Below are 27,820 nucleotides of genomic sequence, written 5' to 3'. Positions count from 1 at the left end.
CCAAGTGGGAACAAGGATGGGGTTATGAGGAGGAGGGGAAGAAAGGGCAAGTTTTAGAGGAATAAGCATTGGGCATGCTTAGGCAAGGGTCACAAACCTAAATGCCCACAGGGCTTGGACAGGTTGTTTAAGCAAGTTGTGAGCCTGGAGTTGTGGGGACTGTGATACATAGTCCAGCAGGAGCAGCCCCTACTCAGCACCAGCTGATTTTGCCATCTAGGGAAGGAGACAGTGGAGCCATATCTTATTTTTTCAAGAGTAACTAGCAGTTAATATTTTCTGAAATGTAAAACTTCAGAAAATCCTGGAAAATAATGGCAACTAAAGTGAAAAAATTGTTAACTCTATGCAAACCAAGCCATATAGGTTCACAGCCTCTCCAGTGAGGAAGAGACTTCAGGAGAAGAAATGAAGGGATAATGACACAGAGTTTTCCTGCCTGTGAGGCTGAGGAGGCTCACAACCTGAGCAGCAATCAGGGAGGGCTTCCTGGAAGAACTGGCACAGGACAGCGAAGGGGGAAGGCGTTTCTGATCGAAAGAACAGCATATGCAAAGGCAGGACTGAGTTGAGGGAGCCTAAAAGAAAAAAGAGCAAAAAACAGGAACAGGCGTTTCACAGAAGGGGAAACATATGGCCAGTAAACATACGAAGAGGTGCCTGACCTCGTTAGTCATGGGGGAAATGTAAGTCAAGACCATGATGAGATGCCACTGCACGCCCAGTCGACTGGTAACAATGAGAACGCGGGACAATACCAAGAGCTAGGGAAGCTGTAGCTCAGTGGCAGCTCCGAAGTTGCTGCCAGGAGGATGATCTGGGCCACCCACTGCGACCCAGCACTTCCACTCCTGAGGTTTATGCCCACGAGAATCCCATGCAGAGGTACACTGGGCCAGTGCTTCTCAAATGTGAATACCCAGTGAATCCCCCAGGGGTCTTGTTAAAATGCAGATTCAGTTTTGGCGGGGCTAGGGCATGGCTCCAGACTCTGCATTTCTAACAAGTTTCCAGGGGATGCCCAGGCTGAGGATGCCCAGACTGCATTTTGCAGAGCTTTAGGATTTATGCACAGGAACAGCCACACAGCACTGTTTGCAATAGCAGAAGACTGGAAGACAACCTGATTGTCAATTGAAGGGAGAATAAATAAATAAATAATGGTATAGTCACATACAGCCTTCAAACAAATGAATCATGATTATATACAACAACCTGGAGACATTCTCATCAACAGTATTGAGTTAAAAAGAAAAGACGAGTATATATAGTATGGCACTTTTAACATAAAATTAATAAACAAGTAAAAACAAACTACATATTAATTAGGTATATATACATGTAATAATACTAAAAACAAGGAAACTAGCAGAGGATAAACTCAAAATTCAGAATCTTAGTGCCCTCCAGCAGACAGCTGGGGGATGGGACGGGGTGCAGCACAGAGGCGGATGTCAGATACTATTCTGTTCTAGTTCTTGGGGTAAGCAGTGGATCCAGGTGCATATATTAGATTATGTTTTCTACTATCTTGTATTATATACATTGTAGGACTTGATGCACCAATGCTGAAGGCATGTCATGAACCAAGGACTCAGTTTAACTCACTTGTGTGTATCTGAAGTATGGATTTTTAAAAAGAGAGAGAGAAACTCAGAGACAAAGACAGAAAAAGAGACGGAGAGGCCCACAGAGATGGAGTGAGAGTGGAATATAAGCCAGGTCTGTAATTTGATAATGATTAAATCCAGATAATGACCATATCTAGCTAATGATGACATTGAGCTTGTACCAAACCAGATAAGGTCCAGATCGGTCAACATGGATCTGGGGAATGCCCACTCCAGTGCTGTTCTCTGGGTTCATCAAGCATATGTCAGGCAGGGCCCACCCCTCAGGGAAATGGGGAGGGAGGAGCCTCACAGGCTAGCCTGGGCCAAGGACCCCTGCAGGGATCCTCCTCCCAGGGCTCTGGCTCCAGTCTGCCCCTTCGCAATCCATCTTCCACACCAGCCCCAGACAGATCTTTCTATAATATGGATCTGACTGTGCCCCTTGCCTGTTCAGAAGCCTGCCTTGGCTCCCTAGTGCCTGGGGATAAAGTCTGACCTCCTGAGTCTGGTATTCAAAGCCCTTCACCAGTTGGCTTTCACATCTGCTCCTACCTCAATCTTGGCCAAACCCCATGACTCAGGTACAAGCTCTGCAGTTTCTCCTGAAGACAAGCTGTTTCACACCTCAGCCTTTATCTGAAATGCCTCTTCTCCCATTGTGTAGTCACCTTGCAAAATTCAACTCAAATGTCACCTATTCTGGGGAAATCACCCCTGACTTCTATGTCTCATTCCTGGTTTTATATCCCCAAAATACTTTATGATGACAAAGACACACCACGTCTCAAAGCAAATGCTATTGGTGCCTGCCTTGAGTTCTGCTGCAGCCTTGGTGGACAGCTCCTGAACTCTGGTCTGCTGCAAGCACCCACCAGGTCTCTCCACTTTTCTGCCTGATGGCATTTTCTGAAGTTGCAAGAGCTTGTCCCATCCAAGCACAGGATGGCTTGGAAATGCAGGAGAGTAAGGTCCCCAGCAGAATCTTCAGTCCCTTGGGGAAAAGAGTCACAAAGGAAATGCTGCAGCCTCCGAACCTTCAGGGAGACAGTCTCAGGCATGCTTTCCACCATTCTTCAGAAGGTCCCCACAGAGCTCCAGTGGCCCACAGTGGTGCCCTGCTGGCAAATGCCCATTTGATTGACTTTCCCTCCTCCTCTGCCTCCCTCCTGCAGACCAGGATCACCTCCCAAATAAACTACATGCACTCAAGTGCCTGTTTCAGGGTCTACTTGGGAGAAACCCACACTTAGGCACACCTGTTACTTCTACCTCTCCCACAAGTCTGGAAGTAGCTCCTTGGGGTTCAGGCCACATTAAATTAACCTCATATTGTGGTATTTGAGACCTGTCACGGTTATGGCTGTAATCCCAGTGTTTTGGGAGGCTGAGGCAGGAGGATTGCTTGAGGCTAGGAGTTCAGGACCAGCCTGGGCAACACGGTGAGACCTCATCCCTACAAAATTAAAAAGTTAGCTGGGTGTGGTGGTGCATGCCTGTAGTCCCAGCTACTTGGGAGGCTGAGGTGGGAGAATCACTTGAGTCTAGGAGGTCAAGGCTGCAGTGAGCCGTGTTTGCACCACTGCACTCTAGCCTGGGTGACTGGGGGAGACCCTGCCTCAAAAAATAAAAAAATAAAAAAAGGCAGCATTTGACAATCTGCGTTCATACTACGTGCTGCTTGCATCTGTATGAACTTGGCCACGCTCAGCCAAAACAAGCAGAAGATTCTCAAACTTTTAATGACACTTAATGACATGTATCCCAGGAGAGGGGAGCTATGCAGAATTACCTCCTTTCTTCTCCTTCCCCATATTTTCCAAATTTTCTATATTGTTCAAATTTGTTCCAAAATAAATGTCTAAGTGTCATGTATTCCTTTGCTCTGTTTTGCTGTGTTTTCCCGGTGTAGAGGGAGTGTGGGCTCTGGAGTGAGCAGCCCTAGATTCATATCTTGGCTCTGCCACACACTGGCTGTGACCAGGCAAGTTACCCAACCTCACTGGGTCTCAGTTTCCACATTCAAAAAATGGACACAGCCCAAAACAACACAAACACCTACTTTGCAGGGTGGCTGGGACTTTTATAATGGAAGCACGTTGTGAACCACAAAGTGAATTGCAAGGCTGAGTTATCATCTTCCCCGGGGCTGGCATCAGGCCTGACGTGGAGGAGGTGCCTGGGAAATGTTTGGAGAACAAAATGATTGAGGCTAGAAGTAGCAATTCCACACTGTTCCTTATTCATTCATTCACTCACTTGATGCCCACTGATACCTACCCAGGTCCAGCCCCTGCTGGGTACCAGGGATGCAGAGTTGCATGAGGAATGTCACTGGCCTCAAGGGGCTTGCTGTCCACAGAGGAGACACAAGAAAACCCACCACTCCTGGAGGGCACCAGCTGAGCTTTGGGAGAGGGTGGGAAGGGTTCCAGGAAGAGGCGGCCCCTAAGCTGTGCAGGACTTAGCCTGAAGAGCAAGGGGAAGACAGAGAGGACGTTGCAGCATAAGGACTTGCTCAGAGACCCGGAGGCCAGGCTGGGGCACATGTGAGCCACTACTGGCAGCTCACTGAGAGGGAAGCCTCGAAAGCTTAAAAGGTGAAGCCAGAAAGGTTGGCAGGGATTGGATCATTGTGACCGTGAGGTCCTCTCAAGGCATCAGGACTTTCTATTGAAGGTGATAGTGATCTATAGAAAATGAGGAAAAGGCTGGGAAAGAACTGTTGACTTTTTTTTTTTTTCTGGAGATGGGGTCTGTCTCTGTAGCCCAGGCTGAAGTACAGTGGCATGATCATGACTCAATGCAGCCTCAAACTCCTGGGCTCAAGTGATCCTCCCACCTCAGCCTCCCCAGTAGCTGCGATTACAGGTGCACGCTACCGTGCCCTGCTTGAGTCTTTGATTTCGTGGACTTGGGTGATTCATTTTGCCTCTCGGGGCCTTGGTTTCCTCGTCTGCACAATGGGGACAAAAATCTCACAGCAAGGATATTCTGAGGAAAACGTGAAATGAGGTGTGCTCATTGCCTGGTAGAGAGGAGGAAGGTGTTCAGTTCCGTAGATATGAGTTGAACGAGTGAATGATTGAATGAGTGAATGATTGAATGAATGAATGAATGAGTGAATGAATGAATTTCTGCCCAGCTCAGGAGCACCCTGAGACCTTCGCTTATACTCTCCTAAGCCGGGAACTCACCAGCCCCAATCCACCTTCTCCCTCCCCACCTCCCTTGCAGTAATACCTCCCACTCACCCCCAGGCCACAAGGCTGGAGGGCATGATCATGACTCAATGCAGCCTCAAACTCCTGGGCTCAAGTGATCCTCCCACCTCAGCCTCCCCAGTAGCTGCGATTACAGGTGCACGCTACCGTGCCCTGCTTGAGTCTTTGATTTCGTGGACTTGGGTGATTCATTTTGCCTCTCGGGGCCTTGGTTTCCTCGTCTGCACAATGGGGACAAAAATCTCACAGCAAGGATATTCTGAGGAAAACGTGAAATGAGGTGTGCTCATTGCCTGGTAGAGAGGAGGAAGGTGTTCAGTTCCGTAGATATGAGTTGAACGAGTGAATGATTGAATGAGTGAATGATTGAATGAATGAATGAATGAATGAATGAATTTCTGCCCAGCTCAGGAGCACCCTGAGACCTTCGCTTATACTCTCCTAAGCCGGGAACTCACCAGCCCCAATCCACCTTCTCCCTCCCCACCTCCCTTGCAGTAATACCTCCCACTCACCCCCAGGCCACAAGGCTGGAGGGCTGGGACTTTTTCAGGGCCACCAAGTGAGGTAAATGCACAGCGGAGTCCATTGCTCTGTCCCTGCTCTGTGGTGCCAGGAGCATTTTTCCTCTGCCCCTCAACATAGATTTGCCATAGGCCCTGCCTAGTGCTCTCTGAGATGAGGCAGCACCTGGGTCTCACTGTCTACTTGAAGGGCCAGTACAGCCTGCCTCTGCCTGCCAGATGCCCGAGCCACCATCCGCTCCCACCCGAGTCCTCGGCTCTTCTTAAAATAATTCCTCCTGTTTCCTTGGAGACATCTCTCACATGGAAGAAAGGAAAGGCGGAAAGGAGGAAGGGAAGGAGGAATATGGGCTGGGTGCCATTTCCTGAGCACCTACTGTGTGTCAGCACCCCTGTGAACTGGAGATCGCTCCAGGGCCTTTGCAGTTAAGGAGCTGAGGCTTGCAGACCTGAGATCATTTGTGCCAGGCCTCGGAGCCGGGCCAGGATTTGAACCCAGGTCTGTAGGACTTGAAAGCCAAAATTTGTTGACAGGATGGAAAGGTGTGTTTGGGACTGTGAGGGAGAGTCCTGTCCCTACTCCAGGTCCAAGTGTCCTGACCAGGGCACTGCTTGTTTCCCAACACCCTCTCCCTTCCTTGATTCAATTCAGAAAACATTTCTGGGCACCTTTTGCATGTCAGGCCCTGGGCCAGGCACGGGGTAGGAGGAGTGTCTCAGAAACAAGACAAGGTCTTCTCCCTTCGAATGCTCAGAGCGTGGGACAAGTGGGAGGGGTAGAAGGATAGAGAGAAAGAGGCCCCTGGCCCTGTATTTCCTGAGCATCGCGCCAAAGTCTTCAGAGGGGCTTTCAACTGATTCTCCCGATACCTCAGCTGGGAGGATTTAAAAGCCCCCTTTTCTGAGGGGAAACTGAAGCCCAAGTAAGTAAATGCATTTTTCCAAGGGAGAAAGTGGTGGAGCCGGGATAAAGTCCCAGGTTATGCCGAAGTGGGCAGAAGACGACTTTCTGGAATTGTCCCACAGACCCATACAAAGCGGGGTGAGGGAGGGGCTGTGGCTGGGAACCCAAGGACCCTTGGGTGGAGAGGGAGAAACGGAGGGATGTGGACAGATGGGTTTCAGCGCTTTTCTGGCCTCAGCTCCCTCATGTCAGCTCTGGGCCTGACCTCACCTGGGTATCTGGCACCTTCACCCAAGTAGAGGGACAACCAAACCCTGCCTGCCTCAGCATCTAGTAAATCCCACTCAAAGCATCTCGTAAACAGGCCTCACCAGTGAACATCTGGTCAACCATCAACCCATGCATCCTCTGGTGACCCACCCAAGCAGCCCATCTTGTTGACCCTATTAATCCAAATCTTGGATTTAGAGGCAACTCTCACATCTGAAGTCTAGGAGAAGAGAGGCTTTTTCTGAACAGAAGGAAGCCAGGGACACCAGAAAGGAGGCCACTGAAACTGTCCAGGAGAGAGCTGATGGGACCTGGACTGGGTTGGAATGTAGGAGGGGGAGGAGGGAACAGTGGAAAGACATAGCAAGTAGGCAGAACTGACATTGTTGCTGATGGATCCCAAAGTGGGGATGGGGGAGAAGAGGAGGCAAAACCAGGCTCCAGTATCTGGTATGAGGGACTGGTAGGGCTGCCCTGGAGACAGGAGGTCTGGGCAAAGGGCAGGGGGAGGCAGGAAGAGGAAGGCCCACTTGGGGACTTGTGTGCACCGTCTATGGGACACAGAGTGCTGTTCCTCCTTTGGCGCCATGTTTTAAGTTTGCAAACAGCTGTTAATCCACAGTCTCCCTGGAACCTCCCAACAAACCTGTGGGGGTTGAATGAGAAGATGTGCTTTTTCTCAGAGGGAAACTTGGAGGCTCAGAGAGTGGTGAGGACTGACCCACGGATTCACGGAGTGACTGTGGGGCCGGGTGTTTTGCTTCAAGACCAAGGCTTTTCTCTTGCACACAAGGAGCCTGCCAGGCATCCAGAGGCTTGAAAAGAGATGTCCAGAAAAATGGGCACTCAGGGGAGAGGCTGAGCCTGGAGAGGGAATGACTGAAGGCGTGGAGTGAGCAAGGTCATTCCATAAGTGGGCCTTGAGAGAGACAGGAAAATCCTCCGGGCAGAGCCTCAGGACGTAGCCACTTCATGAGTCAAGCAAAAGAGGCTAAAAGAATGTGAGCAGGTAAGAAGGAAAACAGCGAGTGGCATGTGACAGAAGTCAGGGCAGACTGTGCTTCCCGAAGGAGAAAGTGGCCCACAGTGCTATGAGATGCAGGCTGCTTCTGCACCACTCACACCTGAGTCCTGTGGGGAGGCTCAGAGGAGACAACGGGCACATCGTAACAGGCCAGGAGAAATTGTTCTGGTCCTGGCTCTGCCACCATCTCTCCAGGTGACCTTAGACAAATCCCTTTCCCTCTTTACACTCCTATTTTTCCCTCTGTCCAATAAAAGGACTCAGTTTCTGGGCATTTTTAAAAGAATATGTACTGGGCCAAGCGTAGTGGCTCATGCCTGTAATCCTAGCACTTTGGGAGGCTGAAGCAGGTGGATCACCTGAGATCAGGAGTTCGAGACCAGCCTGGCCAACATGGTGAACTCCTGTCTCTACTAAAAATATAAAAAATTAGCTGGGCATGGTGGTGGGTGCCTGTAGTCTCAGCTAGTCGGGAGGCTGAGGCAGGAGAATCACTTGAACCCAGGAGGTGGAGGTTGCAGTGAGCCAAGATCACAACACTGTACTTCAGCCTAGGCAACAGAGCGAGACTCTGTCTCAAAAAAAAAAAAAAAAAAAAAGAATATTTACTGAGAGCCTGCTATGTGTCAGACACTGTTCTAGGGATTTGGAGCAAACAAAACATAAAGAACCTGCCTTCGTGGAGCTTACATCTAACAAAAGGAACTGGTCAATAAACAAAAAACATAATAAATCAGTAAATGACACAGATGGCTATAAGTTCTATGACAAAAAGGAACGAGACAGGCATGGTGGCTCGTGTCTATAATCCTAGCATTTTGGGAGGCTGAGGCGACAGCATCACTTGAGTCTAGGAGTTTGAGACCAGCCTGGGCAACATAGCCAGATCTCATCTCTACTAAAAAAACTGAAAATTAGCCAAGTATGCTGGGGTGTGCCTGCAGCCCCAGCTATTCAGGAGGCTGAAGCAGAAGGATCATCTGAGCGCAGGAGATGGAGGCTGTAGTGAGCTATGATTGCACTTCAGCCTGGGCAACAGAGTAAGACCCTGTCTCAAAAATCAAACAAAAACAAAAACATAAAAAAGGAAAAGCAGAGAAGGTAAGGGGAATAGGGGGTGCTAGAGTTGATGAAGATGATTAAATAGGGAAGTCAGGTAGGACTCACTGAGAAGGTAAGATGTGAGGAACAGAGCAAAGGAGGCAGCCCTGCAGATATCTCGGTGAAAAGCATTCCAGCTGGAGGGAACAGCAATGCAAACAGCCTATGGTGAGAGATACTACACTCTCACCACTGTCAAATGCTATCGATTTTAAACATTATATATAAATGAATAAGTCTTCAAGAAAGTAGGGAAATTCTCTTGTGCCAGAAACAAAGCAGGAATATGAGTCCTGGGAGATCAACCTACACTGGTGTTGTGGGACGCCATGCAGACATCTCTAACTCAGGCAATACAAAGCCTGCAGCCTATACAGGACAGACAGCCAAATGAGTCAGTGACCACCCTACACAAATTATGGACTCAGGAAAGGCATGATTTTTTTTTTTTTTTTAATCCTGCCCCATGAAGACAGACAGCAAAGAAAATGATCTGTCTCAGCTTTGGATCTGGGTGGGATTAAAGAGGAGTAACCTCTGAGAAGTTGTGGATATTGACCGGCCCTCACATGGATTCAAGGCCTGAATTCTAAATATTTACGTGATACCAAAAAATTCAAGCTCCGAATTTCTTTCTTTCTTTTTTTTTTTGAGATAGAGTCCCCCTTTGTCACCCAGGCTGGAGTGCAGTGACACAATCTTGGTTCACTGCAACCTCTGCCTGCCCGATTCAAGCAATTCTCCTGCCTCAGCCTCCAAGTAGCTGGGATTACAGATGCATACCACCACGCCTGGCTAATTTTTGTATTTTTAGTAGAGACAGGGTTTCACTAATGTTGGCCAGGCTGGTCTCGAACTCCTGACTTCAGGTGATCTACCCACCTTGACCTCCCAAAGTGCCGGGAATACAGGCGTGAGCCACTGCGCCTAGCCTGAGAATTTCCATTGTAAATGGATAGGAAAATTAACAAAGCCAAAGGTTGGTTCTTTGAAAAAAGATCATGAAGAGAGAGAGAGAGAGGGAGATAACATAAGTTATAAACATCAAGAATGGCCGGGCGCGGTGGCTCACGCCTGTAATCCCAGCACTTTGGGAGGCCGAGGCGGGCGGATCGCAAGGTCAGGAGATCGAGACCACGGTGAAACCCCGTCTCTACTAAAAATTACAAAAAATTAGCCGGGCGCGGTTGTGAGCGCCTGTAGTCCCAGCTACTCGGGAGGCTGAGGCAGGAGAATGGCGTGAACCCGGGAGGCGGAGCTTGCAGTGAGCCGAGATCGCGCCACTGCACTCCAGCCTGGGCTGGGCGACAGAGCGAGACTCCGTCTCAAAAAAAAAAAAAAACATCAAGAATGAAGAAAGGGCATCACTACAGATACTATAGACTTATTTATTTATTTATTATTTATTTTTGATACAGAGTCTCAATCTGTCCACCAGATTGGAGTACAGTGGTGCAATCTCAACTCACTGCAACCTCCGCCTCCTGGGTTCAACCAATTCTCCTGCTTCAGCCTCCCGAGTAACTGAGACTACAAGAGCACACCACCACGCCTGGCTAATCTTTGTATTTTTAGTAGAGATGGGGTTTCACCATATTGGCCAGGCTGGTCTTGAACTTCTGACCTCAAGTGATCTGCATGCCTCAGCCTCCCAAAGCACTGCACCCGTAGATACTATAGACATTTAAAAGGCAATAAGAAAATATTGTAAACATCTTTATGCCAAAACTTGGATAATTTAATTGAAATTGACAAATTCCTTGAAAAGCATTACTTACCAAAAGGATACAAGAAGAAATAAAAATTTTGAACAGCCTTATACTTATTTTTAAAAACTGAATCTCTAATTTAAAGCCTTCTCACACAAAAAAATTATCTAAGCCTGGATGGTCTCACTGTTGAATTTTCCCATTTAGAGAATAAAGAACATTAATCCTATAAATTCTTCTAGAGAATAGTAAAGGAGGGAATATTTCCTGACTCAATTTATGAATACTTCCTGACTCACTTTACATTACAAAAAAGAAAAATTATAAGCCAATATCTACATAAATGTAGATGCAAAAATACTAAACAAATATTAACGTAATAAATCTAGTGTTATATAAAAAGAACAATACAACATGACCAAATGTGATTTATTTCATGAATTTAATGCTGCTTTTAAATTCAAAAATCAGCCATGTGCGGTGGCTCACATCTGTAATCCTAGCACTTTGAGAGGTTGAGGAGGGTGGACTGCCTGAGCTCAGGAGTTCAAGACCAGCCTGGGGAACACAGTGAAACCCCGTCTCTAGTAAAATACAAAACGTTAGCTGGGCGTGGTGGCATGCACCTGTGGTCCCAGCTACTCGGGAGACTGAGGTGGAAGAATTGCTTGAACCCGGGAGGTAGAGATTGCAGTGAGCCGAGATCGCGCCACTGCACTCCAGCCTAGGTAACAGAGTGAGACTCCATCTCCATTAAAAAAAAAAAAAAAAAAAAATCAATATGGCAGGGCATGGTGGCTCACACCTATAATCCCAGCACTGTGGGAGGCCAAGGGGGGCAGATCACTTGAGGTCAGGAGTTCAAGACCAGCCTGGCCAACATGGCAAAACCCCATCTCTACTAAAAATACAAAAAATTAGTCGGGCATGGTGACACACACCTGTAATCCCAGCTACTGGGGAGACTGAGGTGGGAGAATCACTTGAACCTGGGAGGTGGAGGTTGCAGTGGGCCAGGATCTCGCCACTGCACTCTAGCCTGGGCCATAGAGCTATAATCTGATTTTAAAAATCAATCAATATGGCCAGGTGCAATGGCTCACTCCTGTAATCCCAGCACTTTGGGAGGCTGAGGTTGGTGGATCACTTGAGGTCAGGAGTTCGAGACCAGCCTGGCCAACATGGCAAAACCCCATCTCTACTAAAAATGCAAAAATTAGCTGGGCACGGTGGTGCATGTCTGTAGTCCCAGGTACTTGGGAGGCTGAGATGGAGAATCGCTTGAACCCAGGAGGCGGAGGTTGTAGTTAGCTGAGATCTTGCCACTGCACAAAAAATCAATATAATTCACCACTTTAAAAATGTTCTGTTTGTTTGTTTATTTATTTATTTATTTATTTATTTTGAGACGGAGTCTCGCTCTGTCGCCCAGGCTGGAGCACAGTGGCGCGATCTCAGTTCACTGCAAGCTCCACCTCCTGGGTTCACGCCATTCTCCTGCCTCAGCCTCCCGAGTAGCTGGGACTACGGGTGCCCGCCACCACGCCTGGCTAACTTTTTGTATTTTTTTTAGTAGAGACGGGGTTTCATCATGTTAGCCAGTATGGTCTCGATCTTCTGACCTCATGATCCGCCCGCCTCGGCCTCCCAAAGTGCTGGGATTACAGACGTGAGCCACCGGGCCCAGCCATTACTTTAAAAATGTTCTAAAAAACTATCATTTCAAAAAATGTGGGAAAAAAAATAAAAAAATGTGGAAAACATTTGGTAAATTCAATACCCATTCAAAATAAAAATTATGCATACTAGAAAATGAAAAGGTCTTCACTTACCTTATAATGGGCACTATAAAACCCTATAGCTAACATCACACTTATTGGTGAAAAACATTTAGAATGCTTTTCCCTTTAGATTAACTGTCTACTGTCATTATTTTTATTTAACATTGTATTAGAGATCCTAGTCAGTGCAAAAAGATGAGAAAAAATGTACAAACTGGAACTGAAGAAGTAAAAATATCATTATTCACAGACGACATTTTGTGAATGTGGAAAATCCAAAAGAATCTACAAACTATTAGAGTTAAGAAGTGAGTTTAATCGGATTATAGCTCTATGGCACAGGCTGGAGTGCAGTGGCGAGATCCTGGCCCACTGCAACCTCCACCTCCTGGATTCAAGCAATTCTCTTGCCTTGGCCTCCTGAGAAGCTGGGATTACAGGTGCACGCCACCACACCTGGCTAATTTTTTTGTATTTTTAGTAGAGATGGGGTTTCACCATGTTGGCCAGGCTGGTCTGGAACTCCTGACCTAAGGTAATCCACCCGCCTTGGCCTCCCAAAATGCTGGGATTACAGGCATGAGCCACCGTGCCTGGCCCGAACAAAAAAATTTAAATAGACAATATAATATCACCAAAAACCCATAAAATACCCAGAAATCTCTCTAATGAAAGACGTGTAAGACTTTTACACTGAAAATCACAAAACCCTGAAGAAACAAATGAAAAAAAAAAACCTAATAAATGGGGAGATATATCGTGTTCATAGCGAGAATCTGTTTCAAAAAAAAAAAAAAAAAACCAATATGGCCAGGGGCGATGGCTCACTCCTGTAATCCCAGCACTTTTTAACTATTTGAAAGATAACAGTTCTTCCCACATGGATCTATAGATCCCAATCCCAATTAACATCCTCTTGGGAACTTGATAAGCTCATTCTAAAATTTATATGAAAATCCAACGGACTTTCAATTGCAGAGACTGTATCGAAGAAGTAGCATGAAGCCATAGGACTAATATTACTAGATTTCAGGGTATATTATAACATATATTGGAGAGAAAATATTTACAACAAAGGGCTGGTATCTAGGATATATAAAGAACTCTCAAAACTTAATAATTTTTTAAAAAAAAACAACAAACAATCCAATAAGAAAATGGGCAAAACACATTAGTGGACATTTGACCAAAGAAGAGATACTGATGGCATATAAGCCCATGAAAAAATGTTCATCATCATTAGCCATCAGGAAAATGCCAATTAAAAGCACAATGAGATAGCGTTATATACCTATCAGAATTGCTAACGTGAAAAACAGTGACAACACCAGATTTTGCAAGAATGCAGAAAAAGTGAATCACTCATATGTTGCTAGTGGGAATGTAAAGTGGTACAGCCCCTCTAGAAAACAGTTTGACAGGTTTTTAAAAAATAAAATTAAACATAAACTCTGGGAATTAATAAGCAATTATAGCAAGGTTGCAGGATACAAAGTTAATATACAAAAATCAATTACTTTCACCAGCAACAAACAAGTGGAATTTGGAATTAAAAACCTGATACCATTTACATTAGTATCCCCAAAATGAAATAGGTATAAATCTAACAAAAATATGTATAAGATCTACATGAGAAAAACTATAAGATTCCAATTAAAGAAATCAAAGAACAGAATACATGGAATGTTATTCCATGTTCATGGATAGAAGATTCAATCTTTTCAAGATGTCAGTTCTTTTCAACTTGATTTATAGTCAATGCAATCCCAATCAAAATCCCAACAAGTTATTTGAGGGTATTGACAAACTGATTCTAAAAGTTATACAGACAGGCAAAAGACCAAGAATAGACAATTAAACATTAAAGATTTATAAAGTTGGAGGGCTGATACTACCCAGCTTCAAGATTTACTATAAAGCTATTACTGTCAAGACAATGTGGTCATTGGTGAATGAAAAGACAAACAGATCAATGGAACAGAATAGAGAGCCCAGAAATAGAACCATGTAAGTATAGTCAGCTGATATTTGACAAAAAAGCAAAGGCAACACAGAGGAGCAAAGAGAGTCTTTTCAACAAATGGTGCTGGAAAAACTGGATATCCCGTGCCAAAAACAAACAAACAAACAAAAATAGTCTAAACACAGACTTTATATCTTTCACAAAAATTAACTCAAAATGGATCATAGACATAAATATAAAACACAAAACTATTAAAGTCCTAGATGATAATAGGATAAAGCCTACATGACCTTAGGAATGGTAACGAGTTTTTAGATACAAACAAACACCACCAAAGGCAGGAGACATAAAAGAAATAATTTATAAGCTGGGTTTCATTAAAATTAAAAACTTCTGCTCTGCAAAAGACAATATCAAGAGAATGAGAAGATGAGCCATAGACTAGGAGGAAATACAGTCAGGCATTGCTTAATGGTGGGGATATGTTATGAGAAATGCTTCATTATGTGAATTTGTCCCTGTGCAAAGAACATCATAGAGTGTACTGGCACCAACCCAGGTGCTATAGCCTACTACACACCTAAGCTGGATGGTATAGCCTATTGCTCCTAGACTGTAAGCCTGTACAATATGGTACAGTACCATATACTATAGGTAACTGTACACAATGGTACATATTTGTGTATCTAAACATATCTAAACAGAAAAGGTACAGTAAAAATATGGTGTAAAAGATTTTAAAATGGTACACCTGTATAGGGCATTTATCATCAGTGGAGCTTGCAGGACTGGGAGTTGCTCTGGGTAAGTCAATGAGTGAGGGGTGAATGAATGTGAGGGCTGAGGACATTACTATACACTAATATAGAATTTATGAATACTGTATACTTAGGATACACTAAATTTATAAAAAATATTTTTCTTTCTTCAATAATAAATTAACCTTAGAACTCTCAAGGAACTCTCAAAAGGCAACAAGAACTCAACTCAGATTACTGTACCTTTTTTACTTTATAAACTTTAAACTTAAAAAATACTTTTTGGCTGGGCACGGTAGCTCACACTTGTAATCCCAGCACTTTGGGAGGCCGAGGAGGGTGGATCACCTGAGGTCAGGAGTTCAAGACCAGCCTGGCTTACGTGACAAAACCCTGTCTCTACTAAAAATACAACATTAGCCGGGCATGGTGGCTGGCACCTGTAATCTCAGCTACTTGGGAGGCTGAGGCAGGGAGAATTGCTTGAACCTGGGAGGCAGAGGTTGCAGTAAGCCGAGATTGCGCCACTGCACTCCAGCCTGGGCAACACAGCAAGAATTCATCTCAAAAACAAAACAAAACAACAATGACAAAAACTTTTGACTCTTGTGTAATAACAATTAGCTTAAAACACAAACACATTGTACAGCTGTACAAGAATAAACACGAGATGCATGAGCCGCTGCCAGCATACCATGGCATACTGTTTTAAGTAAACTTTTTTTAATAGTAGAAGTACGCTCTAAAATAACAATGAAAACATGATATAGTAAATACACAACCAGTGACAGTTGTTTATTATCATTATTAAATGTACATAATTGTATATGTTAGACTTTTATACTACTGGTGGCACGGTAGGTTTGTTTACATCGGCGCTACTACAAACACATGAAGAATGTGTCAGCCTAGAACAGTAAGACATCTACTATGTCACTAGGCAATACGACTTTTTTTAAAGCTCCATTATAATTCTATAGGACCACCTACATATATGTGGCTTGTCATTGACAGAAACATTATTATGCGGTGCATGACTGTATTTGTAAAAGAAATACTTGGTAAAGGACTGTTATCCAAAATACACGAAGAACTCCTAAAACTCAACAATAAGAAAACAAACAACCCGACTTAAAACTGGGCAAAAGACCTTAACAGACACCTCTCCAAAGATATACGGATAGCAAGTAAACATATGAAAAATGTTCAACATCATATGTCATCAGAGAATTGCAAATTTAAACAACGAGATACCACTCCATACACACCTATTAGAATGGCAAAAATCCAAAACACTGACAACACCAAACGCTGGTGAGGATGTGGAGCAACAGGAACTCTCATTCACTGCTGGTGGGAATGCAAATGGTACAGCCACTTTGGAAGATGGTTTGGTGGTTTCTTACAGAATTAAATATACTCTAACCATCTGATCCAGCAATAATGCTCCTTAGTATTTGCCTAAACGAGTTGAAAACTTACATCACATAAAAACTTGCACTTCAAATTCTATTTCAGTTTTATTGATAATTGCCAAAATGCAGAAGCAACCAAGATGTCCTTCAGTAGGTTAGTGGACAAGTAAACTGTGCTATATCCAGACAGTGAAATATTATTCAGCACTAAAAAGAAAGGCACTATCTAGCCATGAAAAGACATAGAGAAATATTAAATGCCTATTACTAAGAGAAAAGAGCCAATCTGAAAAGGCTACCTACTGTATGATTTCAACTGCAGTTGACCCTTGAACAACACAGGTTCTAATCACACAGGTCCACTTATATGTGGATTATATATATATATATATATATATATATATATATATATATGACAACTTTGAAATTTGCAATAATTTGAAAAAATTCACAGATGAACCACCACCCCTGAGACAGCAAGACCAACACCTCCTATTGCTCCTCTTCCTCAGCCTACACAATGTGAAGATAAGGGTAAAGACCTTTATGATTATCTACTTCCACTGAATGAATAGTAAATGTATTTTCTCTTTCTTATGATTTTTCATCATAACATTTTCTTTTCCCTGGCTTACTTGATTGTAAGAATACAGTATGTAATACGTATACCATACAACATAGGTGTTAATCAACTGCTCGTTATCAGTAAGGCTTCTGGTCAACAGTAAGTTATTAGTAGTTAGGTTTTGGGGGTCAAAAGTTATACTCAAATTCTCAACTGCACATGGGGTCAGTACCCCTGCCTCCTGCATTGTTTAAGTATCAGCTATAAATGACATTCTGGAGAAGGCAAAATTATGGAGACAGTAAAAGCATCAGGTGGTTGCCAGGGGTTGGGGGTAGAGAGGGATGAACGGGTGGAACATAGAGGATTTTCAGGGCAGCGAAAATTATCTGAATGACACTGTAATGAGGGACACATGTCGTTTTACATTGGCCAAAAGCCACAGAATGTACACCAGAGTGAACCCTAATGTAAATCATGGTCTCTGTGTGATAATGATGTGTCAATTTAGGTTTATTGATGATAACAAATGCACCACTCTGGTGGTGGGATTTCGAGGCGGGGGAGGCTCTGTGTATGTAGGGTTGGGGACATATAAGAACTCTCTGTACCTTCCATTCAATTTTTTTTCTGTAAATGTAAGATGGCTCTACAAAATAAAGTCAATTGAAAAAAACACCCTAAACATACAGTTACCATACACCCCAGAAATTGCACTCTTGGGCATTTATCCAAGAGAAATAGAAACTTATGTTCGCACAAAAATCATGTTCACATAATTGTTTATAGCAACTCTATTCATAGCAACCCCAAACTGGAAACAACTCAGATATCCTTCAACAGATGAATGGCCAAACAAATTGGTGCATCCACACCATGGAATACCATTCATCAATAAAAAGGAACAAACTACTGACACGCGGAACCACCGTGTGCATCCCACGGGAATTTACGCTGCGTGAAAGAAGCCAATCCCGAAAGGTTACACATTGTGTGATTCCATTTATATAACATTTCTGGATAAAGACACAGAAATGGAGAACAAATTAGTCAGGGATTGGGGTTAGGAGTGTGGTGAAGAGAGAATGTGGAAGGGTGGCGGGTGTGGCTAAAAAAAAGGGAAACACGAGATTCTGGTGGTGATGAAAGTGTTCTGAAGCTCCACTGTGTGTGGATACGCAGACCTACACAGGTGATAAAATTATACAGAACTAAACATACACACACTCATGCACAAATGAATGCAGGTAAAACTGGGGAAATCTGAATTAGACCAGAGGGTTGCATCAATATCAATGTTCTAGATGTGATATTATACTACAGTTTCACAAGATGTTACCATTGGGAGAAATCAGGTAAAGGGAATGTGGGATCTCTCTGTATTCTTTCTTACAATGGTGTGCAAATCTACAATTCTCTCCAGACAAAAAGATTAAATAAAAATAAGCTATAGTAATCAAGACAGTGTGGCATTAGTGCAAAGACAAACAGATAGAAAGTACTGAAGACAGTCCCAAACTGGACCCATGCCCTATCAGCTGGCTCATGACGTATCCTGAAATTCAGTGGGGGATAGGGTGGTCTTTTCAATAAATATGCCACCAAAACTAGATATCCATATGACAAAAAGGAATTTTGACTCTTATGCACCATACACAAAAATTAATTGAAGATATAATTAATTTCAAAATAGATCAATTTCATAGATCTGTACAAAAACGATACAAATTCTAGAAGAAAATATGAATAAATATCTTCATTTCCTAAAAGATATAAGAAACACTGGTTGAGCACGGTGGCTTACACTTGTAATCTCAGCACTTTGGAAGACTGAGGCAGGAGGATCACTTGAGCTCAGGAGTTCAAGACTAGCCAGGGCAACATGGTGAAATGCCATCTCTACAAAAAAATACAAAAATTAACTGGGCATGGTGGTGTGCACCCGTAGTCCCAGCGACTCGGGAGGCTGAGGTGGGAGGATCACTTGAGCCTGGGAGGTTGAGGCTGCAGTGAACCGTTATCATACCACGGCACTCAGCCTGAGCAACAGAGCAAGACCCTGTCTCACAAAACAAACAAACAAAGAAACACTAATGATAAAAGAAAATAATGATAAATTAGACTTCATTAATATTGAACTCTTCATTTAGAAGAGGTAAAAGGCAAGCCTCAGACTAGGAGACATTATGTTTTCAACACAGATATCCAACTGATGGCTGAGAGCCAGACGAAAGAGCTCCCAGGAACCTACAGGAACAAGACAGACAACCCAATTTTACAAATAGACATCAGAACAACAGTTTAATGATGAGAACCTGACAAGAGTGGCCACTGGCCCTGCCTCTGGCAGCTGGCCTTCCCTTGGCCCGGACGGTGCAGGACACAAAGCATGAGCCTGGTCACAGCTTCCGCTGCCCCTAGAGGGAGGGAGGAGGCGAGATCTAAATCAGGGAGGGGAGGGGAGAGGTGAGATCTAAATCAGGATCTCCCGACAGGCCCTACAGGAAGAAAAAGACTCAAGAAACCAAGTCTGAGATATCTCACAGTGGTGGATTTCGACCTGTTGCCAGGGTTGGGGGAGGCCTTCGATGCGAAGTTTCCTCAAGTAGGAGCAGGATTTCCTGAGGAAGGGATAGGCCTTGGGTCTGAGCGCCGCTGACCAAGAAGCTGCCTCAGGGAAGATGGGGAACACCGAGGCACTAAGTCGTGCGGAGTAAGATTCTCTTGTGGCCACTGCAAACTGCCCCCTCCACTGGTCAACGCTGGCTGACTCAAGATGCTCAATGCCATCTGGGGTCCTATGTCTGAGGAAGCCCCCCATGGGCAGCCCAGAGATGGACCTCAGGAATTCCACCTTTTGTCACACGTCAGTTTTTATCAGTGAGGAAACAAAGGCACAGAGGGATTTCATGTGACTTGCCCCAAATCCAAGAGCAAGCCAGTGGTGGAGCCAACATTTAAGTCTAGGCAGCCTGACTCCAGAACCTTCTGTGAGAAGGACCATGTGGGCACTGGGTTTACCAGAAACCAGCGCTTCATGGCTCCAGAGACCATGTGTTGAAAGACTCCAGCCCACAGTAGTACTAAAACAGAAATAAAGCCAAATGGGCAGTTAGTGAAATATTTCTTAAATGTTTAGCCATAGACTTCTAGAACTAGAAGGGACGCTGGAGACCACTGAGCTCAAAATCATTGCTCACTGCTGTTCACAACCAGGATTTCCTGAAGGATCCCAACAGTATCAGCAAACCTGCAGACGGAGGAATCCGTGCGGAAACAGACCCACTATCTTTTACGTGCAATGTGAAAATCCAAAGATCTTTCTCAACTGAAAGTCCTTCTTTTACAGTTAATTCATGGTTGACTCATTTGCACGCAAAAATCTGACCTCAATGGATATGAAGATGTTTTATACAAATTAGTGTGAATATTTACACAGTTTGCTGCAGAAATATCAATTAGTTTTATTAGAGGTGCTACCCTAGACACAGTGGTGTCCTGGAGCTAATCCATCCTGGCTCATGGGAACCATTTGTTAAATATTCAGGAGTTTTGCGAGCCATTCAGTAACTTGAAATTGGCTATGGTTGAACTATGTATATCATGGAAATCAGAAAATATTGCAAATCGGCCGGGCACGGTGGCTCACGCCTGTAATCCCAGCACTTTGGGAGGCCAAGGCGGGTGGATCACGAGGTCAGGAGATCGAGACCATCCTGGCTAACAGGGTGAAACCCTGTCTCTACTAAAAATACAAAAAATTAGCCGGGCATGGTGGCGGGCACCTGTACTCCCAGCTACTCAGGAGGCTGAGGCAGGAGAATGGCGTGAACCCGGGAGGCAGAGCTTGCAGTGAGCTAAGATCCCACCACTGCACTCCAGCCTGGGTGACAAAACGAGTCTCTGTCTCAAAAAAACAGAAAAACAAAAAACCAAAAAACCCAGAAAACCCTGCAAATCAGCTGCGAAAAAAAACCTGGCCAATCTGGTTGGGCGTGGTGGCTCACATCTATAATCCTAGCATTTCAGGTGACCGAGGTGGGAGGATCACTTGAGCCCAGGAGTTTGAGACCAGCCTGGGCAACATGGTGAACCCCCCTATCTATAAAAATACAAATATTAGCCGGGTGTGGCAGGGCACGCCTGTAGTCTCAACTCCTCAGGAGGCTGAGGCGGGAGGATTGCTTGAGCCTAGGAGCTTGAGGCTGCAGAGAGCCGAGACTGTGTCACTGTACTCCAGCCTGGAAGACAGAGCAAGATCTTGTCTTTAAAAAAAAAAAAAAAAAAAAAAATCTGAGAACCGGTTTGCCAGCACATCACTGCCCTACACTGTGCTGGAGGTGTTATATAACCTGGAATATAAGCCACTTTACCTTTCCAGTGAATTCCACTTAATTGAGTTCAGAAAAAAAAAAAAAAAACAGGCAACAGACTACACTACATCAAATAGATCAAAATAGCCAATAAACATGGAAAGGTGTTCTACGTCATTAATCATCGGGAAAATAAAAATTAACACCATGGTGAAATACTACTACACTCCCACCACAATGGCAAACTGTCAATGCGAAGTGCTGAGAGGGGTGTAGAGTAATCAGAATCCTCATATGCAGATGGTGGGAGAGTAAATTGGCACAACCACCCTGGAAAACTTCGGCAGGGTCTACTAAAGCCAAACATCCATATATTCCATCACCCAGTAATTTCACTCTGGGGTATTTACCCTATAAAAATAAATGCAATGTTCACCAAAAGAAATAAACAGGAATGCTCATGGAAACTTTATTCATCATAGTTCCTAACTGGAAATTAGCCAAATGTAACTTGGATAACTCATCAGGAGAATGGAAAACCCAACTGTGATATATTCATACAATGGAATACTATACAGAAATGAAAATAAAGACAGTGTCACCACATGGGATAACATGAATGAATCTCACAGATATACATCAAGATAAAGAATACTACAGTCAGGTAAGGTGGCTCATGCGTGTAATCCCAGCATTCTTGGAAGCTGAGGCCAGAGGATCACTTGAGGCCAGCAGTTTGAGACCAGGCTGGGCAACATAGGGAAACCCCATCTCTACAAAAAAATTTTTTAAAAAAATTAGCCAGTGTGGTGGTGCATACCTATAGTTCCAGCTACTTGGGAGGCTGAGGTGGGAGGATTGCTTGAGCCCAGGAGTTTGTGGCTACGATGAACTGTGATTGTGCCACTGCACTCCAGCCTAGGTGACAGAGTGAGGCCCTGTCTTGAAAACAAGAAAAAAAAGTACCACATGGTTTTGTTTGTATATCATTTTACAACTCCTCAGTGATTTGGCAGAAGTTAGAATGGGGCTCCCTCTTGGGGCGCAGGTAGACTGGAAAGGGAGATGAGGAGACTCTGCAGTGCTGAGAACGTTCTATATCTTGATCTGGATGGTGGTTATGGGGATGTACATCTATTTAAAATGTGCATTTAAAATTAATGCACTCTATTGTATGTTCCCTCAATAACAATTCAATTTAAATGTTTTGCACTCTCCCTGGAAGTAAATTCCTTCAGCCTGGTCCTCAGTGAAATTCCCAGAGGTCTGACTGAAAATAAAAATGAAATTCAAAGCATCCAAGAGACATGCCACCCTGAGCAAGACAGAAGAAACAGCAAACAACAAAGTCAGATCCACAAAGACTTCAGATATTGGTATTGTAGGATTCAAAATGTAAAATACAGTAAATACATTCCATGTGTTTACGGACAGAACAGAGGAGCTTGAAACAATGAATACGCAGTGAGGGATGCTACAGAAAGAACAGGCAGGTTTGAAAAAGAACCAAGCCAAACTTCAAGAAATAAAAAATATACAATAATTAGAATTTTTAACTCTTAGAAGGGTTAAACCACAGGTTGTTAACCTCAGCTGAAGAGAAAAAAAAATGTGATCTGGAATCTGAAGAAATTGTCCAGAATACAGCAGAAAGAAATGGAGGGAAAACTAAGACAGACACAGAGGATAGATGAAAAAGGTCTGACAACCTCTACTTTGAGTTCCAAGAAGAGATAATTGAGAAAATGGGGGAAAGGTAGCATTCAAAAACCCAGAACGGATGAAAGATACGAACCCTCAGATTCAGGAGTCAAAATGAACCCCAAGGGAGATAAATTTAAAAAACAAACAACAACAGGTCGTTCACAGTGGCTCACATCTATAATCCCAGCACTTTGGGAGGCAGAGGCAGGCATTTCACTTGGGTCAGACGTTCGAGACCAGTCTGGCCAACATGGTGAAACCCTGTCTCTACAAAAAATACAAAAATTAGCCGGGCATGGTGGCACGCGCCTATAGCCCCAGCTACTCAGGAGGCTGAGGCAGGAGAATCACTTGAACCTCAGAAGCAGAGGTTGCAATGAGCCGAGGCCACCACTGCACTCCAGCCTGGGCAACAGAGCAAGACTCCATCTCAAAAAGGAAAACAAAACAAAACAAAAACCAAATAAAACCCAAAAAAACAATAAAATGACACTATATATCCAGTGAAGAGCCCTTTCCAGCCCCAGGCAGACTTTATGGGGTGCAGAACCTAAGCCCTCTAGCTGACCCTGAGGGGAGGTCTGCTGTTTCGACTTAAAACACCTTTGAGGCCATATATGGGGAATCTCAAGACCAAAGTGGGAAATCTGCCCAGTAACGGGGCACTTGGTTCACTGTCTTCAGGCCTTCTCTGTGGCAGCCCCACCTTCCCAGAACTCACTGGAAACTAGGTGGGGCTCAGCCTCCCACTCTGGTCTCTGTGCTTCCAGACTTTTCTTTTCCTGTTCATCCATCACACAGTAGCAGGAGCAATTTATTGAAATCACAACTCTGACCCTACCTCTCCTCTGACCAACCCTCTCCACAGCTGCCCGCCACCTGCAGGATAAAGCCCAAACTCCCTGGCTGGTACCGTAGGCCCGCTCAGATCAGCCCTGATGACACCTCCAGACTTGTGTCCCTCGACACCCTGTGATCTTTCATCTCTCTGCATAACGTGCCGTTCCCTCCGCCTGGTGCGCCCTTCTCCTTCTTGAGTGTCTTGAGAATTTCTGCTCATATGCTTTAAGATTTTGTTTAAATGTCACACGCTCACAAAGGCCTCCCTGCTGAACTTTCTGCCCTCCCCACAGCAGTCATTTGCCCACAGTGCTTCTCCAGCTTGAACTTTTCATACTACACCATCATGGTCTGTTTATGCGTCTGTGCCACTGAACATGCCATGCACTGTGAGCATATTGAGGGCAGGGACCAGGTCCTGCTGCATCTGTGCTGCTGGGAGCCAGCCAGGGCACATCATAGAGAGGTGGGTCCTACTCCATTTAAAAGGTGGGAAAGTCAGCATGAACCAAGGACAGTTAAAATTACCCTGTAAAATCCAATAAACTGCCCCAGAAATGCAGCTATGTGGTTTTGCTCTCACCTCCAACCCCACAATTAGTAACATGGCTCACCTCATACTTCCTCTGGGCCACACACCCATTGTGCAAAATGGCATGAAAAGTCAACTGTGCTTTTAAAATTCGTTTTCCATCTTTCTTTATTGCTAAGAATTGAACTCATATAAATTAAATGTGCATATGGTTAACTGTACTACTGAATAAATGAAAAAAAAAAACAGATGAATGGGAGAGTGGATGGGAAGATAGATTTATATGTGGGTACATGCCTGAATAAAAGAATCATACTCATGTTAATAAAAATAGATAATATTTATCGAGTTATTAATATGTGCTGGGGACTTTACATTTATCAATTCATTGAATTCTCAAACAATCCCATGAGGCTTATATTATGATCCCCATTTTACAGATGAGGAAACTGAGTCATAGTGAAAGTGAATAAGGTATATAGGTGGGTAGACTAAATGGATGGATGAAAGGATAGACGGATGGATAAATTGGATAGATGGGTGATGGATGAATAGGTGGATGAATGGATGGATACATGGGTCGGTGGATGGAGGATGAATGGATAGGTGTGTGGATGGGTGGGTGGGTGGATGGATGGATGGATGGATAGATGGATGTGTGGATGGATGAACAGATAGATGGGAGACCAGGTGGCCAGACTGATGGAGGGGTAATAGGTAAATAAATAAAACAATGTTTGTTCCTCTGCGTCCAGCTGAACCTCTGCCTTGGTATCTCTGGCCTTGTTGCCTGGATCTCAGAAGTCAACCTCAATCCAAGCTGCTCTCCCTGTCATCCATTCAGACTGGCCCCCATTCAATGCTGGCTGCCCCTCCACCCTTGAGGCAATCACTCACACCTGGATAACCAATTCCTCCCTACTGTCTTTGGTAGTAAATTATGTGACCAAAGATGTCCTTAACAGTATCTCCAATTCCATATGTTATCCCATTGAGAGGTGAGGTCTGTGTCCCCCTGTCTTTAATTTGGGTGGACTTGTGACTCTTGCAGAAATGATACAAGGCTATGTGATTTCCAAAGTTAGGTCACAAAAGAGATTCAACTTCTACTTGCCTCTTTTGGGAAGAGAGCCCTTAGAACCCAACTTGTCCTTAGAACTCAGCCGCCATGCTGGGAGGAAGCCCAAACTAGCCCACAGGAAAAGACAGCACACAGGTAGCTGTTGCAGCTGACAGCCCAGCTGAAGTCCTACCTGACAGCCAGCATCAACCGTCAGACATGTGGGTGATGATCCTCAGATGATTCCAGCTGCCAGCTGTCATGGTACCCACAGCTACTGAATCTTCCTAGGTGAGACAGTGGACATCATGGAGCTCACGCCCCCACTGTGCCTTGTCCAAATTCTTGACCCACAGAGTCTGTAAACGTAACAAAATTGTTAGTTTAGGCCACTAAGATTTAGGCTGATTTTTTTTCCTGTAGTAATAACAGGAACATCCTCCCATCAGCAGCCAGGTCCTGCCTTGACTACCTTTGGGGAGGTGGCAGGGAGGGTCTGGGCTTTGCTGAACCATATATCAGTCCACAGGGGAGACCCACTGGGCACAGGGAGCAGGGCCTCTCCGGAGCCTCCCTTCCCTGACTCTTTAGGGTGAAATGAGGTCAGCTTCCAGGTGTCCTGGATTCCCTACAGACAGGGGTCACAGACCAGGCTTGGGCCCCCTGTAGATGAGGCAGGGCCTCGGAGCGGGAGACTGACCCCAGCAAAAGCTTGTTCTAGCTCCATCTGAGCCTGGCCTGGTTTGCTTCCAGGTTTTGTTCTTTTAAAAACTGGTTCACTCAGTGGGTATTTAAGACAAAAGCCACAGACTATGGTCTGATTCGAGGGAAAAAATAGTATGGGGGGTTGGGAATCCGACAGATCTAGGTTGAAGCCCAGCTCTGCCACTTCCCAGCCATGTGGTCTTGTGAGTTGCATCACCTTTCAGGGCCTCTTCTCTGTGTGGAGATAAGAATAGCTACCCCCATAATGGATTTGTTGTGATAAGAAATGAGATTCCAACCTGAGCAACATGGTGAAACCCCGTCTCTACAAAAAATACAAAAATTAGCTGGACGTGGTGGTGCGTGCCTGTAGTTTCAGCTACTTGGGAGGCTGAGGTGAGAGGATAGCTTGAGCCCAGGAGATGGAGGCTACAGTGAGCTATGATTGCACTACTGCACTCCGGCCTGGGCTACAGAGCAAGACCCTGTCTCAAAAAAAAAAAAAACAAAACAAGGCTGGACGCAGTGGCTCACACCTAATCCCAGCACTTTGGGAGGCTGAGGTGGGCAGACCACCTGAGGTCAGGAGTTCAAGACCAGCTTGGCCAACATGGTGAAACCCCATCTCTACTAAAAATACAAAAATTAGCCGGGTATGGTGGTACACATCTGTAATCCCAGCTACTTGGGAGACTGAGGCATGAGAATCGCTTGAACCTGGGAGGTGGAGGTTGCAGTGAGCTGAGATCATACCACTGTACTCCAGCCTGGGTGACAGAGCGAGATCAAAACAAACAAACAAACAAACAAAACAGAACAAAAACGAGCAAACAAAAAGGAATGAGATAAACTATGGAAAGCACCCTACTCAGTGCCTGGCACACAGTAGTAGGAGCTTAGTAAATGTCAGATGTTACCTTGTCTCCTTTCTGAGTAGAGCATGATGATAGCGTATCTCTTTTATCCACAAGGCCTAACACGGTGCCTCATAAGCCATAATTACTCAATAAATGCCTTAAAAGAATGGATGAATTTACCAGAGGCCTCTGAAGTTCTTCTTCACTCGTCTCTAACCTTGATCCATGCATTGATACGACTCTCTTCCCCCACGGACTCAGACCTCCCCAGGAACGAGGATGGTTGCTATCTCATTCACCTGTTTTATCCTCAGCATACAGTAGGTGCTTAATTGGTGACTACCAAACAAATCAGGTGCCTCCCTGCTTCAGCGGAGTCCTCAGTTCAGGGTCTGCACCTGCTCCTGCCAGGCACTGAGGTGAGGCTTTCGATTTATCGTCAGCCTCTATTGGCCAGAACGATCCACTGACCACTGCTCCCCCAACCCCGCCCAACCAAGCCCCAGGTGCCCTCACAGCTCACATGATGGATGCCCTCCCAGGCATATCCACAGACTTGAACACCTCTCAGAAATTCCTGCAGGACAATAAAGCAACTGTAATTTTGGAGTGTGTCTGCGGTTCCGTTCCCCCAAGCACAGATCCTGGGATGAGGAGTTGGGTGCAAGTAGTTTACATGGGACAAGGGGAACGAGCCAGGAAAGGGAGGGAAGTGGAGACATGAGCCGCCACTGTGGGTGACTGTCCCACTGAGGGTCAAGGAAGTCCTTCCTGGCCAGCCCCCAGGCCCTTTGCTCGAGAGCAGCTCCGGGGGAATCGAGTCTTGGCACTTCTAGAGGAGTAGGCTCTGCGCAGAGTCTCGGGCTGAGAGTCACAGGGAGCCCTCGGCCGGCACCTCTGGGAATGCGGGCAGGACACAGCAGCCTGTGCTACAATGTGATGTCCACAGGTGAGGGACAGC

The 27,820-nt window shown here is 44.9% G+C and overlaps 1 long non-coding RNA gene across 1 annotated transcript; it reads right to left on the bottom strand.

Annotated features, from left to right (window-relative positions):
• Window positions 1–1,177: 1,177 nt before the first annotated feature.
• Window positions 1,178–25,913, bottom strand: LOC135965645 (uncharacterized). The gene is made up of 3 exons (XR_010578654.2): window positions 25,491–25,913; window positions 3,673–3,789; window positions 1,178–2,604 (listed from the first exon to the last, which is right to left on the bottom strand). It is a non-coding gene; the product is annotated as an uncharacterized lncRNA (long non-coding RNA).
• Between the last annotated feature and the right edge of the window lie 1,907 nt (window positions 25,914–27,820).

The sequence above is a fragment of the Macaca fascicularis genome, chromosome 10 (genome assembly GCF_037993035.2).
Source record: "Macaca fascicularis isolate 582-1 chromosome 10, T2T-MFA8v1.1".
In the NCBI taxonomy this organism is placed as follows: Eukaryota; Metazoa; Chordata; class Mammalia; order Primates; family Cercopithecidae; genus Macaca; species Macaca fascicularis.
Note: the sequence above shows the minus strand (reverse complement) of the source record. Positions and strands in the feature narration are given on the sequence as shown.